This window comes from Lissotriton helveticus, chromosome 7 (assembly GCF_964261635.1).
Source record: "Lissotriton helveticus chromosome 7, aLisHel1.1, whole genome shotgun sequence".
Classification (NCBI taxonomy): domain Eukaryota; kingdom Metazoa; phylum Chordata; class Amphibia; order Caudata; family Salamandridae; genus Lissotriton; species Lissotriton helveticus.
In genome coordinates, this window is record NC_136068.1 from 642,777,290 (window position 1) to 642,798,553 (window position 21,264).

Here is a 21,264-nt window from a genome sequence, read left to right on the forward strand (position 1 = left end):
CTTGTTTTATCAGTAATAGTGCAACTCACCAGGGATTGGCAATGCAGGATTTGCATGCACACCAAACTACGGGGCATATTTACAAGCACCTATCACCACTACAGCATCACTTTCAGTGATGTTGTGATGGCGATATTGGCCTCGTCTTATATACAAGGCAGCATTAAGCCATTTAATGTAGCTTAACACTGCCTTGTAAATAAGGCACCTTTTCACGCTGTATTTAGCGTGAAAGGGGAGGGGGAGAGCAATGGGTGTTTGTTGCGGTGGAATGCCCACCGCAACACCCATTGATTTTGATGCTGCACCCTATTTACAAGGGTGGCGTAAATAGAAAGCAGCTCCAAAATTAAGACCAGATAAAACCTGGTCTTAAACAGACGAAACAAGATGAAATGCTTTATTTCTTCCCGTTTTTGCTTTTTCCATGTGTGCTGCCTTGTGAAGCACACATAGGAACAGCAAATTGCCTATGATTGTTTATGTGCAGGAAGGTAGCCCTTCCTGCACATAAACAATCAGTAGGAGTGTTCTGATTAACTCAGATACTCTGTCCATCACCACCCCCTTTTTGTAATTATTTTGGCCACCATGAGTGTGGAAGGGTATGCTCAGACATGAGTCCCTTGCTCATTGCACCATCAGGATTCAAGCAAGCCGGGCCGAAGACGGCTGTAATGCCAGAAACCGGTCCCCGGAAGCTTGTTTCCTTTCCAGTGAAGAATTGGCTTGGTAGTTTGGTCTGCCCTGTTCCCATGATGCACTGGGCCAGGGACAGACTAATTTGCATATAGCCAGGTTCTGAACTGGGATGGTGCAGTGAGCTAAAAAACTGTGATGGATCAAGCCCTGATCTGTTGACTGGGTAGGAGTGTTCTGATTAACTCAGATACTCTGTCCATCACCACCCCCTTTTTGTAATTATTTTGGCCACCATGAGTGTGGAAGGGTATGCTCAGACATGAGTCCCTTGCTCATTGCACCATCAGGATTCAAGCAAGCCGGGCCGAAGACGGCTGTAATGCCAGAAACCGGTCCCCGGAAGCTTGTTTCCTTTCCAGTGAAGAATTGGCTTGGTAGTTTGGTCTGCCCTGTTCCCATGATGCACTGGGCCAGGGACAGACTAATTTGCATATAGCCAGGTTCTGAATTGGGATGGTGCAGTGAGCTAAAAAACGGTGATGGATCAAGCCCTGATCTGTTGACTGGGTAGGAGTGTTCTGATTAACTCAGATACTCTGTCCATCACCACCCCCTTTTTGTAATTATTTTGGCCACCATGAGTGTGGAAGGGTATGCTCAGACATGAGTCCCTTGCTCATTGCACCATCAGGATTCAAGCAAGCCGGGCCGAAGACAGCTGTAATGCCAGAAACCGGTCCCCGGAAGCTTGTTTCCTTTCCAGTGAAGAATTGGCTTGGTAGTTTGGTCTGCCCTGTTCCCATGATGCACTGGGCCAGGGACAGACTAATTTGCATATAGCCAGGTTCTGAACTGGGATGGTGCAGTGAGCTAAAAAACGGTGATGGATCAAGCCCTGATCTGTTGACTGGGTAGGAGTGTTCTGATTAACTCAGATACTCTGTCCATCACCACCCCCTTTTTGTAATTATGCTTGTTTATGTGCAGGAAGGTAGCCCTTCCTGCACATAAACAATCATTTTGGAAAAAAATGACATTTTGTAACTTCTGTGTGTGCCACATTAAGTAGCACACATAAAAGCAGTGGCGGCTGGTGACATTTGAAAGTGGTGAGGCATAGAAGTTTGGCTTGAGTGCCACTGGCAAGTGAGTGAGCCTTTTTATGAATCCCTTGTATGCACTGATTTGTATGATATTGTAATCAGTTTTTATTTGTATGAAATGTTTTTATCTCTGTATGATTTTTAACTAAATCGAATAAAGATATTTTGACTGACTGACTGAAGTGAGTGAGCTTGACAGACTGTCATAAAATGGGTTTCGGGGGATCCTGTATGAATTTTTATTTTTAAAGAGGACAAATGATGCATTTTCAAGCAAATTTGAGAAACCAAGAACTTTTACAAAGCAATTGTGAAAATGAATATTAAAATATTAAAATAAATAAAGATACTCTATATATAATAGTGAATTAAAATTGTTCAACGGTTAGTGTAGTTTATAAATTCAAATTGTACAATGCAGAAAGCAACGTCTGCCATTATCATACCTGGACTCAGGGTTGTCACTCTCTGCACTGCATCTGGTTGCCACTTAAAGCTGAAAATGTTCCTACAATAATGATTATGTAATAACAAGCAAACACGTGGGCATTGCAAAATTAAAATGTTCATTATGGTTCGAGCAAAATATTAACATGTAATTACGTATGTATTAAACTGAATGGTAGAAGCCTTCCTTCTCTTTATAACAAACTTTAGTTGTGATGACACCAATAAAGAGAGTCATTTCATATAATGGATTTCCTTTCGTAGTGTTTACACAGTGCAGACTACAGCCTGAATCCATATGTCATTCGATCAGTTACCAGGCCCGGTATTTATGTGCTAACAAATGGTTTGTATTTATTGCTTGAATTTGGACCTAAGTGTCTGCTTTAGGTAGTTTTATTCAGACTTAATGTATTTGTTAAGACTGAAACACAGACCTTTAAACTACTTTGGTGAAGGAATTAGCCCAGGCACCTTTCTTTTGATGCCACATCACACAGACAATCTACATACATTGCCACGATATCAATAACACTGCTGATGTTTTAATACATGCACAGGCAGTGCTCCATGAGCTGCTTAGTATTTCCTTCATTGCTTGCCTTGCCTGCTGTGCTTATGGCTTTTCATTCAGGGGCAGGCCTGAGCTGAGAGTCGCATAATTCAACAACACTACACGCAGGTAGAACACCACACGCTAGTTACTAAATACTATTTATTGCAGTTAAGCACACCGATCTGAATCCCGATCCTTAAACATCTCACACTGCTGCCTTTCGACCGGAATAAAACGGAAAGAACACATTGCGCACTGCAAGGCAGTTTAGTGGTAGTGTACAAGGTTAAACAGAAAGATAGATATCCTTTGTGAGGTGGTAGTGTGCACAACATTGCAGATTTTTTTAAACACGTGCCATGCTGCAGTAGCACTACATGCACTGCTCTTATGATTGCACTGCTTGCCTCCCCTGTGACTGTGGCTTCTCATTTAGGGGTAGGTCTGACCTCTGGGTTAGATAATTCAATACCACCGTACACAGGCAGCACATCACAAACGAGTTGCTATGAGACACCAATCAGAATAACGATACATAATAATTTAAAACCGCTGCCTTTTGGCCAGGACCAACACACGGAAAGAACACTCGGGGCACTGCAGTCCAGTAGTAATAATATAACCATGCGAAGAAAACACAAATTTCGTGACCTGTGATATTTGATTGTGTACAAGGATGGACTTTACAAAGGCGAGGTCTCGGAGGCCCGCTCCGAGTTTAAGTTAACCTGTGATTTATTGTGACAGGCCTGATCAGTGGGTCACATAATGCAAGACTTACACACAACACATAGTGACATACTAGTTGTGAAACGCTATTTCACTGCGCTTATTTTTACAGATCCATACCACTCCCGATCCTTACTTACTTTTTGGGACAAACACAGACAAAACACACGGTGAAGTGAGTGCAGTAGAGGAAAATTAAAACATCCTTATTCTTGGTATTTGAAATACCACAATTGTGTTTTTTACTATGTTGCTGCTTAACTTTGCAAAGGCGAGTAGCTGAGGCCCACTCTGAGCTTGAGTTTACCGTCCGATTACTTTGTGAGATGGCAGTGTGCAGCAAGGCCCACCCAGCTTAACCGCCAGTTTGTAACTCGTCGTGGACTGTGTGACGCAGTAATTATAATTCATAAAACAGCAGGGGAGATCTTTCAATGCCCTTTTTAAAAAAAAAAGCGAACATTTAAACTTCAGGGATGTCATGTCACACAATAAACACACTGCATCCCCACAATCAGGACTGCACTGCCCAAAAAACCATTATGCCACGCACAGTTTGTCTAATCAAAATGACCCATGTGAGTTAGTTGCAGGCAGCAAAGCCTGAAGATATTATCAATGACAGCATGTCAGACCGAGATTGGAGTCCAAGAACCCTAAATAGCACCTGCACTAGCTTTTAGAAAATCGGGCTTCCTCATCTCTACAATAATAACATAATACTTATAAATGCAAAACAAATTTTCATCTTTAGTTAAAAAAATTCACAAACAGCCTCAGAAAAGTATATCTTATAAATGTCCTCCTACATTTTCTACACCATGGTGGGAGACTCACGCCATCTCAGAGAGCTGTCTTCTTGCTAGGAAGACACTTGGCTGGAACCACTACGACTTCTCCACCTCTCCTTCTCCTGCACTGCCATCATAGTGGCTAACGATCTGGGCTGTTCATCACTTAATGCAGTAGCAAGAATACATGTGTAGGCTGGGGGGGGGGGGTCTGCATTGCTCCTGCACCTCCCCCTGCACCTTTGCATGCATTTTGTGAAGACCCCACTCCATCAACAAGCTGGTTTTCTCTGCAGGCCTTCCTGAGCCCTGCAGGGGAATTTTGGGGCATTTTCCTCATGCACAGTGAATAACAGAGCAGTGGTTCCCCCGCTGCTCCGGGAGAGCCGTGCTGCCATCGTTGGTGGCCTCACGACACTTCTGCACCCCGTTGCGTGTCTGGTCCCACCCGGGCCCCTTTCTTCACAGGTGAGGGATTGCAGCTCGGGGACTCCCCCCCGGTTGCTCCTGCCGGCTCCCCTCTGGCCTGCACCCTTCTGTGCAGCCGCGGGAGCCAGTGCATCAATCTGGTCTGCCTGCTCCTGCGAGCATACATGGAGGCTGCTTCTCCCCCGCCTTCCTCCTACCACGGGGGGGGGGTGCAGCAGCACTCCCCCTCCTTTTGGCATCACTGAGGCCCGAAGTTGGGGGTCCCGAGCCCCTAGGAGGTCTTCACGGGGAGTCCGACGGCGCTCCCCGACTTCTTCGTCGGGGGCAGGATAGGCTCCTGGGTACCTTCACGACGTTCTCTTCTTCTGGGGGCAGCGCCGGGACCTGACCAACTACGGGGGCACATCTAATACCAGCGGCGGAGACCCACGTGCTCCGTCATCAGTCAGCTCAGAGGCCAAAGGTCACCTACTTTCTGGGGGGCATATCTCCAGGGAACCGATTTCCACCATTCTGACCTCTTTGTGCTCCTAGTGGCCAGCCCTAGCCACTTTGAGCTCTCTTCACCACCCTCCTACCCACCCAGGAGGGTGGGCTTGGCAGGGAGCTGCCTTCACTAGCTCCCTGTGCCAGCCTTTCACCTGGCTCTCCTTCTGGGCCTCTCATCTCCTTGCGTAGCGGCCCAGAATTCTCTTCACTGGCCCTGGACTCCCTGAAAGGCACAGTCCAGGGTCTTGGGACAGTCAGGAGGTTCCTCCTTCCAACTGCCCATAGCACCAGTCTTCCTCAGCAAGACCGCACCCCAGAGAGAGCTCCTCTCCTGTGGAAGACCTTTTAAAAGAATTTTGAAGAAGAAGTGGCATTTATAGAGCGCATGGCTACCCATGGGCATCCCAGCACTAAAAATGACAGAAGCTTTTTGAGATCTATCTAGGAAAGAGCCAGGTTTTCAACAACTTGCAAAAGGTCATATGATTAGTTTCTTTCCGCAGTTGAAGAGGAAGAGAATTCCAAAGTTTGGCGGCATTATAACAGAAAAGTGGACCTCCACTTCGGGCTCTTTTGATCCTTGGGGCAAAGGCCAAGTGCAGTTCACCTGAATGTAAAGGCCTATTGGGACGGTATATTTTGACTAAAGGGGAGATGATCTTAGGTCCCTTCCCTCCAAGCAGTCTGTGGGTAATACAGAGAGCTTTGAAGTGGACTCTCTCCCGGATGGGCAACCAATGTAGAGCTTTCATGGCTGGCTTGGCTGACTGTTGATATGGCGTGCTTATGGGTTCTTGCTGCACAGTTCTGAATCATTTGAAGCTTGGAAAGTACTGCCTCTAGGGCACCCAAATAGAGTGCATTATTGAAGTCCAAGCGAGATAGAATAAGCGCTTGCACTACAGTTTATCTAGCTTGAAAAGGAAGTAGGGAAAGTACTTTACGCAGCATTTTAAGCATGCAAAAACAGGCCGCAACTACCTTCCTGGCTTGGAATTTAAGAGTAAGATCTGAGTTCAGCCAGAAACCCAAACTCTTTATGTTTGGTTTGGGAACGGGTGCTGATCCCATAATGGTCGGCGACATCTCACTTCGTCTGAATAATGAAGAATTACCAAGAATCATGAGCTCTGTCTTAGGGGCTGACAGGAAGGCCCTTCTGCCCGATTTTGCAGCGACACATCACCTCTCGGCCACTGCTCCCTCCTTCCTGCGCAGGCCTCTGGGATACTTAAAAATGACATCGTCCAGGGGTCTCATGCCACATGGTCTCTGAAAAGGCCCATTCCCCCTTGCTGCCTTCAGGGCCCGGGCCCAGAGCAGCCCTGGTGCCTGTCACCGGGAGACAACTGCTGATAGATAACCTGCATGTTCACCCCCTTCTTTTCCTCCTGGAGAGGGGGCCTTTGCCCTTAGGAATGCTTCCAGAGAAGGGCTGGCCTCTGATGCCACAGCTTGGGGAGGAAGGTCATTAATCCAGCCAGGCAGGGTCACACCCAGCCAGGCTCTGATTATGAGCTGAGTAAGAGGAATATGACATTTCTGGATGACCCATAAGTAGTACAGATATGGCTTTGGACTTAGCAGAATACCTCTTTTTACACATCTTACAGTGTACTTTGCGGCATGTCTGGAATGTGTAAGCCCTAGGGAAGTGAAACTACCCCATGTGGTCCCCATCTACATAGGCGAGTAATGGAGTGTTCCTACAGTGAAAACAGTAAAACACACTGACTTTCCCTTCCATGTGTCTTCCCACATTATAAAGCCTATTCCATGTCACCACAAAAACTCTGCATCTTTCCTGCCACACCATTCTATTTGTACCTGCTCCTGGTCTGCGCACGACAGGAGTCTTCCCCGAGAAGCCCCTACACATGTGCACACGCATGTATACAAGTGTCTATATGTAACCAGTCCGATGCCCCTTACTCTGGCAACAGCGCTGTGGCCTTCTCTCACAAGGGGGACACCGGTAAAATCCACATGCAGTCTCTGTCATCATGAGTTAACTGTGGGTGAGTCCCAGCTTATGAGGGTCTCCCTCAGTAAAAGCTTAAAAATTAGGTGTTCAAAAAGCAAAAAATCTGGGCGGCTCAGATGGGCAGAACCACCTTCTAACAGAGACAATGTCTGATGTCTCATGCAGATGCATAATGGAGCCTGCACCAGCCATCAGAGATTATCTGCTGCTGTTGAAACCCCCAGCTCTGGCCTCAGGCCCCTGGCATTCCTCAGTGCTTCCAAATCTGTGATGTGGTAAAGCTTCACAGATAAAGTTAGACACGGGCATTGCAGGCTGAAGCCCTGCAGTGCCCGAGGCCACACATCAATCCGCAAGTCACCTCACCCTTTCTGAGCTTGTCATAGAGTTGGGAAAGGGTGGGATGAATGAGTAGAGACTGAAAATGTTCGAAGCTGAAAGGTTCAGCAGCAAACAGGACCTGCATAGACAGCAAGGTGAGTAAAAACTGCTTTTAAATAAGGTGTAGTATATGTGAGTGTATGTCCGCGAGAATGTGTATATGTGAGCTTGTGTGAGTAAAAGAGATTGTCAATGAAGGCGTGAGTCAAAGTGAGGACTGTGAGTGATAAGAAGACTGAGAATGAATGAGTGACAGAGACAGACAGGGAGTGTAACTGAAGGTTACTTTTTGTGAGACTGAGTGAGTCAAGTCTGAGTGAGTCCGAATGAGTGGGACAGTGAGTCAGTGTGAGAGAGAGAGTGATACTGAATGAGTCAGAGTGAGCAAGAATGATTGTGTCTGAATGAGGTTGAGTCAGAATGGCTAGAGAACCTTTAGGGTTTGTAGAGGTCTCTCGGCGGCAGGATAAGGCAGTCTTTACCGATTGTTATGTTTGCAGTGGCGGGTAAGGTTTCGCGCTGAAATGTCCACAGCAGGTTCTCTGTTCTTGGGGTCAACAGCTCTTTTTTGCCTTTCTCTTCTTACGTGCATCAAAGTTCAGGGCTTTGGGATGCTGCTTGAATACTAAATTTAGGGGCATTAAATGTAGTGCCAGGTAATGGCCATTGGGCCATCTACCTTAGGTTGACTACACCCTCTATAAGACCCCTCCCACTGGGGTATGGGCATGCCCCTAACATGACCATTTCCCTCTAAATCAAGACGGCGGGGACTGAAAATGTGTTTCACCTTACCTGCTACTTCTTAGGGGAGGTGCTAGCTGAAGGTGGGCACACCTCCTATTCTTTCTAGTTTTCCCACCTGTCCTCCCACCAAGAGTGAGGTCATGACAGGACGGTTGGCATCCAACACTAGTTGGAGCTGCCTGGGTTACATTTCAAAGATGGCATGGCCTTTGAAGCGTCCCACCCTGGAAGGCTGTTCCTGCCCTGGGGAGGTGTGAAACACCTCTGCCCGGAGGAGACTTTGTTCCCGGCCTCTGAGAGCGCAGGCTCTCACCTCATGAGACAAGTACACATCTAGTGGTGGCGGCTGGCTGGGGATGGTCAGTAACCACACAAGTAGCCTGTAGGTTTTCAGGGCGCACCTGATGTTCTGTACCAAACATCTGTGGGTACAGTGAAGCCATCATGGAGCTAGTAAACTTGTAATCACGATTGTCCTGCCCATGTACTTGATATGGCTTTCCAGTGCACTTACAGTTTCTAAGAATGGACTTAGATATTGTAGGGGCATAGCTGCTCCTGCAGCTATGTCTACACCTGAGCTATAGTGAACCCTGCATTAGGTCTGGTAAGGTCTGCTGTAGGGATAGCTTACCTATATCACAGGCAGTGTCTGTAAGTATGGCACACAGAGGTATGTTTGAACATGAGGATGCACTATTCACCAATCCTGTAAGGTATATGGTTCATTAAACCAAATGTTTTCAATTGTTCACCTTCCTATTTACATAAACACATTTTTTTCAAAACATATATATGCTCATCATAAATCACAAACTGTTGCTGGTGCATATCAATAAAGACAACACATTATTATATATCAAGTGTGGCTTTTAGAAAAGATGCTGCAACCATCTTCACAATTCAATACACTGTAGATTTATTTTCTTTGTTGAATATCCGATTCTTAAAGCTTGAGAACGAATGTTTGATGGTTCACAACTCCCAATGCATTTCGGTGCTAAGCACCTTCATCAGGGGAATGCTGTAAACATATACAAATATTTCACATGTTTCTGATTCTCATCATGTGCGTGCAAACACCATCATAATAAGTTAACTTAAAAATTCGTTATAAGGTACACAAACCACAGTTCTATATGTGAAAAATCCAATCTGTATACATGCAACTACACCAGTGTTGCAACCAATGTTATTAAGGCCCACTAAAAAGTGTGAGAGCACAATGTGTTCAAATCACGCAAAAAGTGCAAAGTCATGCTATGCAACATCAAAGATTAGTGATGTGAGTTAATCCCTAGTGTATAAAAACCTGAAAGTGCAAAAACCAAAAAGTAAACTCTGTGCTATACAAGACCCACAAAGAAACACTCACCGGCACCAATGGCCGCCAACAGAATACCTCTCTGTAGTAATACGTGTTCAGTATAAAAAAGGACTCTACTGTCAACAAAAACGAAATTCACCAACACAATTCAAAAAGGGGCCTCATATGGCAAAATGGAGAGGCTAACCAGGTTTTTTTGAGGGTTGCACATTGCATACTGTTTTGAATACCATTGCAATTTAGAGTGACAGTTTAATATTTTCTGAAATTAGGAGTGCAGGTTATGTCCGTTGAAACTCCATTGAAACATCCATATGTGCCATGTTGACTCTTTTAGTTTTGCTTGCATCAAGGCATGCAGCCTGCAGTGGTAGTTTGCATAGCCTTGGTGAGTGGACCCTAGGATGGCACAATTGGTGCTGCAGCCCCAGTGGTCCCTTTTCAGTTTCTGTGCCCTTGGTACCAAACATACCCTTTACTAGGGACTTATAAAGTGGTCTGAATCTGTGCCAGTTGTGGTACAGTTTAAGGGGAAGAGCTCTGACACTGGGGACCTCGTTGGCAGGCACCCAGTACATTTACAGTCAAAACCACAATCCCCTTAGGTTTGGCCTACCCAACACAAATCAAAATAGAGAAAAAAACTGGAAGAGTTAAAAAGACAAAGCCAGAACCCTCCTTTTCGCAACTTCCCCAAGTAGAAAATGCAACAAAAAACATGTACCAACTACCTTCCCTTCATAGTCACAACGAGCATCAGCCTAAACAGCTTAGCATCAGAGGTAGTTGACTTCCCATATTTAACACCTAGCAGCCCAAAAAGAATTCTAAAAGTGTAAAACAGAATTTACTACTTAAAAAAATAAAATAAAACTTCCCACCCCTGTTCATGGTCAGCTAGCTGACAAGTGTGTTTCCTGCATGCCTCATTTGCTATGGTGGTGTTTAAGGTGGCTGAGGTATTGGACCTTCAATGGCAGCCAAGACAAATGTCTTGACAGAGGTGCTTCAGTCGTGAGTAACCCCATCTGAACCCTTCTTTTAATGAAGCCCTTACTGATGTCCTACTCGGGGCCTGTTCCGCGCCCTACACAGGCCCTGTTGTACCTAATACAATTTCCTGCCACTGTTGTTCCGCTCCTGGGGACCCGAGTTTCCTTACCCAGCACTCCACCCTGGAGAACTTCGTGGCCAAGGTCTCCAAATTTGGAGTTAATCCTGATGTGTTCCATACCACTCCACCGGATTGGGGATACAAGAGGTTGCATACCTTTGGGAAGACGGGTTGAATGAAGGAACCCCACATGCATTTACCACACATGCCTTTACAATGCATTCACTACCCGACTGTGACGTTACCACACATTACTTTACCACGCAATTCATTACGATGACTTGGTTTAGGTGCCACTGGACTTTGTAATAGTATAAATTACTATTCCAACTCCAGTTTATGCATCAGTAGGGAAGGTGTTTGACTTAAAAATCCAACACCAGTCCAACAACGCGTCCCATACAGTGAGTCATTGCAACACTTTGTGCAATAAAGTAACATGCCGTAAGGTCACAGTCGGGGTAGTGACTGTGTTGTATAAGCTGGTCTTTGTTGAAACTGCGGGGTAAATGATATTTCCTGGAAGAGGATGTCCTCTTCTGCCAGCCTTGCACTGTGGTCTGTGAACACCGCATGCATCTTGGGCCGATACTCCCATATGATCTGGGACTCGGAGGAGGCCAAGCCATACTTTCCGAAGCCATTGCTTAGGGGAGAGATGCAGCAAAATTAAACGTACTATGTGCACTGAACACAACAGAGTTGCTGTGACCTCATTGTCGGTGACCCTTCGGCGCCATACCTGGCTGAGAACCAACTGCTTTTCAGGGGATGGCCAAGCCTCATTAATGGACATGCCCTTTGAGGGCTCTCGTCTCTTTGGAGAGAAAACGGGCTCAGTGCGGCTGTGATTTAAGGATAGCAGATCTATGGCTAGCTCCTTGGGCTTCTCCATGACCCTTCATCAACATCAGTCAACCTGCTGCCACACAAGGGGTTTTTAACCGCATTCATACCTTCCCAGCCTTTTCGTAGTCTTGGACCACAGTCCACCCATGGACCAGAGACCATGTGGGAGAGGTAGCCAAAGTACACCGCCCAAAGCAGCTGCAGCCTTCAAACCCCTTTAGTTTGCCCTCAGGCAGGATAGGCCATCACCTGCACCACCGGAGTTTGGAAACATCCGACCATTGTGTTTTACAGATTGTAAAAAGGGGTTACTCCATCCCCTTTATTACAACACCTACACCCATGTCAACCACTTACAACCAGCTGACATAGGACCACCTCTCCTTGTTCCATCTTGAAGTGTTGACTCTCTTGGCCAAGGGAGCAATCAAGAGGTTGCCAGCATCAGAAGTAGGTCATGGTTTCTATATCACTACTTTCTGGTGCCTAAAAAGGACAGAGGCCTCCGTACTTGCCTAGACCTGCACCTTCCAATTTATTTCTGATAAAGGAGAAATTAAAATTGTTAATTCTTCCTCAAGTCCTGTGTGTCCTGCACCTGGGAGTCTGGATGGTAGCATATGACTTGCGTGACACATTTCTATCTTGGCGTGAATGGCACTGTGCTAATCCTACGCTTAAAGACTTTGATAGAAAAACAGACATTTGAGGTGAGTGTTGCTGGTGTTGAGGGTTCCCTATACAGTAGATGCTTTACACCTAAACGTGAGAACTACCCAGAGTTATCTGCTTCATATATACATACATATATATATATATATATATATATATATATATATATATATATATATATAAATATATATATATATATATATATAAATATATATATATATATATATATATATATATATATATATATATATATATTCACTGAAAAAACCATAGGTTTCAGGCCTTATATAGTTAGGAATTCGCATTTAAAAAACCTTGCGAATTCACTGAAAAAAACATAGGTTTCAGGCCTTATATAGTTAGGAATTAGCATTTAAAAAACCTTTGGAATTCACTGAAAAAAACATAGGTTTCAGGCCTTATATAGTTAGGAATTAGCATTTAAAAAAACCTTTGAAATTCACTGAAAAAACCATAGGTTTCAGGAGTTATATAGTTAGGAATTAGCTTTTAAAAAACCTTTGAAATTCACTCAAAAAACTATAAGTTTTAGTGGTGTTATAGTTAGCTGGACATTTTACTCATACAAAACCATTGAAATTGCTCCTATATAGTTAGTTGTACTAACTATATTTCGCGCACCCGCAATCCACTGCTGATAATGTCACATATTAGATCATTCATGACATGGTCAGTGACATCACTGATGACATCTCAAATTACATCACTGATGACATCACTGATGACATCATCCAGTGAATGTGGTTTGCTTTGTTATTTAAATATGCATTATATATATAGCAATTTGCATTGAAGAATAAGTGGATATATATAAATAAATATTTGGATGGAGGATTTAGTAGCAGTGTAATTGACTGCTTACTTGACCAATTTATAATGTCTCACTAAATATAGTGGATAGTGACTAAACTGTGTGAATATCTGTATCACTTTGTCAGTTGTTGTGTAAACTGATTCTACAGTTGGTTACTAGCTATGTGAAAGTCTATATTAGTTATTGATTAGTTAACTGAGTATTTGTATGGGAGTGTGAAAGTGTGTGTGATTCGGTGTGGGGTGTGTGACTGTCCAAAGATGTGTGAATAGTTGATTCAGTAGATATATGAAGTTAAAACTACATGTTCTAACAGTTGTTTGGGTGAGTGAATCTCTTTATGGGTGTGCTGACGAGCAAATATATTTCTCAATGGTACATGTCCAACAAACTAGAAAAATAAAAGGCAGTGTATGTGTCAGTTGTTGTATATAAATAAGTATACATAAGACACAATGATTGTGTGAGTGACTGTATGGATAACTGTATACTTGTAATAATGATTTTATAATTCACTAAGTATGACTTACTATCTAAATGAATAGAAGAAGTGGTGTTTGTATAAGTGATTTGCTAAGTAAATATGTAAGTATGATCCATTGTTTGCATAAGTGAGTAGGATGACTTCATATGTGAATAGAATGCGTGCTGTTGTTTAATGTCGATATAGATGTATAAGTATTTTTGATAGTGTTCTATTGTTCATTGACAGCATGTATGAGTGAATCCATAGGTAAGTGATTAGATGTGTGTATACATCTATGAATCACTGAGTGGATTTTTAGATACTTGTATTGCTGTGACAATGGATTTAAATATGATACTCTGTATTTTACAAAGAGTGATGAAAAATTGTAATAGTGTATGTAAAGGTGTATGTGATTGTCACGTGGATGATGTCATCAGTGATGTCATCAGTGATGTAATTTGAAATGTCATCAGTGATGTCACTGACCATGTCATGAATGATCTAATATGTGACATTATCAGCAGTGGATTGCGGGTGCGCGAAATATAGTTAGTACAACTAACTATATAGGAGCAATTTCAATGGTTTTGTATGAGTAAAATGCCCAGCTAACTATAACACCACTAAAACTTATAGTTTTTTGAGTGAATTTCAAAGGTTTTTTAAAAGCTAATTCCTAACAATATAACTCCTGAAACCTATGGTTTTTTCAGTGAATTTCAAAGGTTTTTTTAAATGCTAATTCCTAACTATATAAGGCCTGAAACCTATGGTTTTTTCAGTGAATTTCAAAGGTTTTTTAAATGCTAATTCCTAACTATATAAGGCCTGAAACCTATGGTTTTTTCAGTGAATTCGCAAGGTTTTTTAAATGCTAATTCCTAACTATATAAGGCCTGAAACCTATGGTTTTTTCAGTGAATTGCAAAGGTTTTTTAAATGCTAATTCCTAACTATATAAGGCCTGAAACCTATGGTTTTTTCCAGTGAATTTCAAAGGTTTTTTAAATGCTAATTCTATTAGCGGATAACGTTTAAATATATTAATATCCTAGTGGGACCACCTGAGCAGCCCTAAGGGGTCAGGATGTTTCTACCCTGCCCCCTTTTTGTGTTCTACACGTTTGTTTTTCTGCTTTCTTGTGCCTAATTCCTAACTATATAAGGCCTGAAACCTATGTTTTTTTCAGTGAATTAAGGTGTGCCATACTTTTGTCATAAGTAAGACTGTTAGCGCTCTAGTTGTTCTTTAGAACACTCTGGGACATTCTGTCATTGGGCTATAGTTGGGCTACATCTGGCTGATATTTGGGCTACATTTGTTTTTTTTGTCTCTGGTGGCCATCTTTGGGCTACATTGGACTACATGGGGCTACATTGGGCTACATTGGGCTACATTTGGGCTCTAACATATATATAGCCCAATGTAGCCCAATATATATTTTTTCAAAGTTAATTTTCGTAAAAACCACTGGAGCATATATCTTGAGACATAGCAAATGCACATCGGGCTACCAGTCCCTACAATTTTGCCAAGTTTGGTGGAAAACCATTCAGCCGTTCGGGCTAAAAGTGAGTCCAACCGCCCTATGGAAATTAACATAGGGAAAACACGTTTTGGGACCCCCCTTTTATCTCGGCCCCCGCTAGACAGATCCCCCCCAATCTTTCAGGGAAGGACCGGAGCGCCGCGAGGCAAAGTTAAGGAAAATTTCAGGAAGATTCCTCAACAGGCGCCAAAGTTATTCCCAATAGAATGTTGCGATTTCCCTATGGAAAACAATCCTAACTATATATACCTACTGGCTATCGCCAGTAGGTTTTTATATATATATATATATATATATATATATATATATATATATATATATATATATATATATATATATATATATGTGTGTAAACTCCAACTCCAGTCTCCATCAGACACCGACACAGGGGCACAAACCATTTGTTATGTGTTTCAGCATTTCCTGCCTTTGTGATTGTGTTAGCAAGGCAGGAAATGCCGAAACGCATAACAACTAGATGAAATAAACGGAGATTTTGAAAAACGTGTTTGTGCCCCTGTGTCCGTGTCTGATGGAGACTGGAGTTGGAGTTTATGTTTAAGGCGCGGTTGCTGGAAAGTGGCGAAACTGACATGCCCTTGATCAGGTGCTTCCTGGTATAAGGCAAGATGGTGTGCTATGTGTGTGTATGTGTATATATATATAGCTACTGGGCCTTCGATGTACAGCACACACACACACACACACACATATATATATATATATATATATTATTCCGTTTGTCTCTTTACAGAGATGCTTTTCCTCGTGCACTCCCGTGTGATTAGCAATAATACCACACTCGTATTTGGTCGATATTCTGTTTATTCTTCCATAAACCAGCAACACCTTACGCGTTTCGGTCTCCACAGAGACCTTGCTCACAGGTTTACACAATCGACATTTTTTTTTTATCATTAAATAACGTGATCAAAGGAAATTACTCGTTACAGTTACATCACTTCCTGTTTACACACAGGATTTCTGGAACATGTAGTTTTGGAGAGTTATTGTTACACTTTAAGGCTTTGAACTCTTTTATATATAATCATTATAAATTTGAGCAGAAAAAACTACCAATATAGCCCTCCAGTGGGCTTTGTTGATGATATTATTGCGGTATCCCCAACAGCATTTAAATAAATGTAAACTTTATATTTCAATTCTCTTAACATTTAGAATTATATAAATTTAGTGAACCACCTTTTTGTGTCACCAACGAAATATTCTTATGTGGGAACAATAATTGCACTTCACTTCTAAAAAAATTAATTAATTAGCCATTAAACTTAAATTAGAGCCTATCAGATAATATCTACAAGTCCTTTCTTCTAAGAAAAAAATCATTATTCAACAGATTAAATTAATGTGATTTAAAATTAATTGCAGGGTAGGCAACCTATTTTGCTCAGTTCATTAGGTCATTTGGAAACTTGTTTAGAGGTGGCAATGTAATTCTTCATCCTGATTATGTCCAAAAGGGCTCAGGGTTCGAAAGTTCATGATATGTTTCGATTCTTTTTGTCGCATCACTTTTTCACGGTCACCGCCCCTTTGGGTCGATCCCACACTTTCAATTCCATAGAAAATCAGTTCCTTCCAATTTCCTTTATGTTCCTTTTCCATGTGTTTAGCCATCGCATTGCTGCGATCTGAATTTATGGTTGCACGCACATGCTCCAAAATGCGTAATTTGAGTTCTTTTTTGGTGCTTCCGATGTACTTCGAGGAGCACGGACATTCCAGGGCGTATATGACAAATTGAGTTTTACAATTAATCAGTTGATTAATTTTCCAAGTTTTTTTATTGTCCATCTCTATTTCTTTGGTTGTTTTCGCAATGCAGCAGACTTTGCATTCTGAACATTTGTAGAAACCTCTCGGTTTTCGCCATGCTTCAGGCTTTTTTTGTTCTTGGAAGTGACTATGGATCAATTTATCTTTTAAGTTCTTGGCTCTCCGATATGTCACATTTGGATGATCCCCTACTATTCCAGCAACAATGGGATCCATGTGTAATATGTGCCAGTTTTTCCTAAGAATTTGGGTGATTGCTTTGTTAGCCGTTGAGTGGGTGGTGATGAATCAAATTTTTTGATCCTCTGTGTTCGATGATTGTTGTTCTTTCAATAAATCAATTCTTTTGATGTTGGAGGAGCGTTGCAACGCTGTTTGAATGCTTGCAGGATTGTACTTGCGTTTTTCAAATCTCTTAGTTGCTAAGTTCTTGTGAGTTTGCCAATCTTCATCATTTGAGCAAATTCTTTTTATCCGAAGGAATTCCCCGTAAGGGATATTGTGGATTAGACTCTGTTGGTGAAAGCTTTGAGCATGTAATACTGCATTTGTTGCTGTGCTTTTCCGATGTAATGTGGTGTGCAGCACATTATCTTTCACAAAAATTTCGGTGTCTAGAAATACTATCCTTGATTCACTGATTGTATACGTGAATTTAAGGCCAAAATTGGAATTGTTGAGGATTTCAAAATAATTTTCAAATTCTTGGTTGGTTCCGTCCCAAATTAACAACAAATCATCTATGTATCTTAGCCATGCCACGGTTTTAGATACTGCTCCATCATTTTCTGATCTCCATGCCCATGATTTTTCCCATTGTCCCATTGTGAGGCAGGCATATGATGGACTAAAGGAAAAGCCCATCGCTGTGCCTTTAGCTTGACGATATAGTTCTTGTCCAAATAGAAATATATTCTGTTCCAGACACATTGAAATCATGTCCATAAGCATGTTAGTGTGGTCTGTCAATTGTATACTCCTGTCACTAAGGAACGTTTTACATGCATCTAAGCCAATTTTGTTTTGAATGTTGGAATATAGCGACACAACGTCCATTGTGATCAACTTGTATGATGATTGCCAAGGAGTATTCTGTAATTGTCTCAACATGTCTCCTGTATCTTTTATGTATGAAGCTAGATCTTTGACATATGGTAACAAGAACACATCTATATAGTTTGCAATGGGTTCCAGCAGGGCTCCTTTTGCAGAGATTATTGGTCTCCCTGGTGGTCTAGTTGGATGTTTATGGATTTTTGGAATTAAATATATTGTGGCCATTTTGGGGTGTGTTGTTTGCAGATATTTATATTCATCGCTGTCAATTAGATTTTGTTTGAACCACTTCGCCAATTTTTTATCTAAGTCTTCTTTCATTTTTGGTAAGGGATTGGTTTTACATTTTTCATAGTATTCTTTGTTTTGTAATTGAGAATGAGCTTCACGCATATATGCCTCCTTATCTAGAACAACTACATTGCCGCCTTTGTCTGCCATTTTAATTTCAATGGTATCATCTTATTGTAGCAGGTTTAATACTTGGCGTTCTTGTTTTGTTAGGTTGTCTTTGTTTTGTGGAATTTTCAGCTGGTAAAGATCCTTTACAACGCATTCTTGGAAAAAATCTATTTTGTTTCCGGGTGGAAGTCGTGGATAAAATCTAGATTGAGCTTTCAATTTGGATAATCCTGCTCCCAATTGAATACAATATGCCTGTACATCTCCACCCCCTTGTTGTGGGGTTTGGCTTAATTCCATGAGATTAACAAAATGTTCAGCATCTTGCATTGGTATTGAAATGGTTGGTTGCGCGATAGTCCTTCTATAATTGGCCATATCAGGTTTGTCAATGAATAATTTTGCTAATTTTATTTTCCGTACAAATTTGTAGAGATCTATTTGTGTCTCAGCTAGGTTCATCCCACTCGTTGGGCAAAAGTTCATACCTCGTTTGAGAACCTGCAGTTCCAATTCGCTTATGTTTTTAGATGATAGATTGATTACTTGTAATTCCTGGTCGTCATTAGTGATATTTTGATCTTCCTGTAATAATGCCATTTCTTCTGATTCTTGATTTGTTGGTATGATGTCTTGATGTATATTTAGCGATTCCACTTTTTTCTCATGTTGCGTGTCATTGTTCCTACGCGGTCTGCGCCAGAACTTTGTGCCGTATTTGCTTTGACCTCTTCGGGTTTGTTTTGAGGTGTGTTTCCTCGTCCCCTTCCTCTCCCCCTCCCTCTTTGATTTTGACTTCTTGGAGGGCCCATTGTTTTTTCCCAAGTCTTTTGGTTTAAAGCCAATTTCATCTCCTCTAAAAAAGAATTCCTTGCTCTGGCTTCTCTTTGTTCTTCTTCCCCACCACTGACGCTTGGTTCCGTTGAGGCGATGGAGGATGTAGAGGACATACTGCCTAGATTTCCAGGTTCATTTTGTCTGAATCTCTCATATTTTCTGGCATAGGTGAAGATGCGACCATCCTCGTAATCTTCTTTATCTCGTTGGAACTTTGTTTGTTTTCTCATTCGTACACTTTCCTCATGTTTCTCAATGTATTATTCCAAATCATCCTTAAATTTTTTCATTTCTGGATTTAAGTCTGTTGTGGCCAGTTCTTTTTCCATCTCTCTGAGTTGTTTAGTAATTCGATCCAATGCAATCTCAATATGTTTGATTAAAATTTCCATTAGTCCCAAAGATGATTTTAGGATGAATTCTCCCCATTCAGTTAATAATTCGTTGCTTGTATCCTGGTGGCTGGGCATTAGACTGATGCGTAGGCCACGCGGTACACGTTTAACATCCAGATATTTTTTGAGGGCTGCTACTTCCCACCATTTGTTTATTTCTTTTTTCCCAAGTGCGTAATTTGTTTTTAACATCTGATTTGCGAGCCCCACCCGGCTCTCTTATGGCATCAGTTTCCTCTTCAAAGCAGGTTTGAATTAAAGTGTTTCGTGATGCCTCCCTTTTATCCATGATGTGCTGGTTTATTTTGTCGTTTTTGACTTTGTTTTGACGCTTGTTCAAAAAACAATGTTCACTTTGTAATATATTTTTTCTTTTTTCTCCCCACACGACTTATATATGTCACCACTGAAACCAACTCCGGTTTCTCATTAAACTTCAATCATTCAGGAATTCAGTTCCTCGAGTTTGTCTTTTTACTCGTGTTTTTACAAAGTTCCGTTACATAAGTTTAAGACCAACCGACAGCAGATGCTTGTTTGTCTTGCATACACATTGTAAATGCAGGAGAAGCCTGCCGAAGTTGCTTACCGGCAACAGGGTACTCCGGTGAAACCCGCTCCCTCCGGAACCGCCGTCTCCCGTTTCCTGCCTGCGCCAGCCAGTTACCCTCAGCTCTCTCCGTGGCACTCGTTCGTGTGTCAATCCTATGGTCGGCGTTCACCCGAGCCTCCTTTGAAATTAATTCAGTTTGATCCAAGGTCAGGGCTTCCGGGTGCTCTGGGGCGGTGCACACGAGGCGCGGCAGGACTAGCCGCGTGTAAATTATTCCGTTTGTCTCTTTACAGAGACGCTTTTCCTCGTGCACTCCCGTGTGATTAGCAATAATACCACACTCGTATTTGGTCGATATTCTGTTTATTCTTCCATAAACCAGCAACACCTATGTGTGTGCTGCCGGGCATCGCCAAATGACACCTTGGGCCCTTTTTCCTGCTGAAACTGCAGCTGTACCTTCACCAACCACTGCCCAACAGCCCCACCCACTGCACAACCGACAAATACCGGACCCCACGTGCCAGCTGTATTCTGCTCAGCACAAGCTCCCTCCACAAAAATGCAGTGTAAATCTGGGACATACTCTACTCCATCGACCCCGACATCACCTTCCTCATGGAAACCTGGATGAACTCCACCTCTGCCCTGGACATCACCATCACCATCCCAGATAGCTACAAGATCATTCACAAGGACTGCATCAAAAACTGAGTGGAGGCATCCCCATTGTACACAAAAGTACCCTCCGCCTTAATACCCACTCGGACGACCACTCGACCAACATGGAGCACCTCCACTTCCAGGTCCAGGCCAACCCCTCTGCAGCACCCTCATCTACAGACCCCCCGGGCCCGTCCACGCTTTGGCGACTCCATCATCGACTTCATAGCACCAAACGCTCTGGCCTCCACAGAATACACCCTCCTCTGCAACTTCATATTTTACCTGGACAACCTCAATGACAAGAACACATCGTCCCTGCTGGAGTACCTCCCCACCATCGGAATCAAACAATGGGTCTCTTCCCCCAACCCACTCAGCAGGACACACGCTCGACCCCACCTTCTCTGCCAGCGGCAACATCACCTTAAGCCACACCTCTGAGCT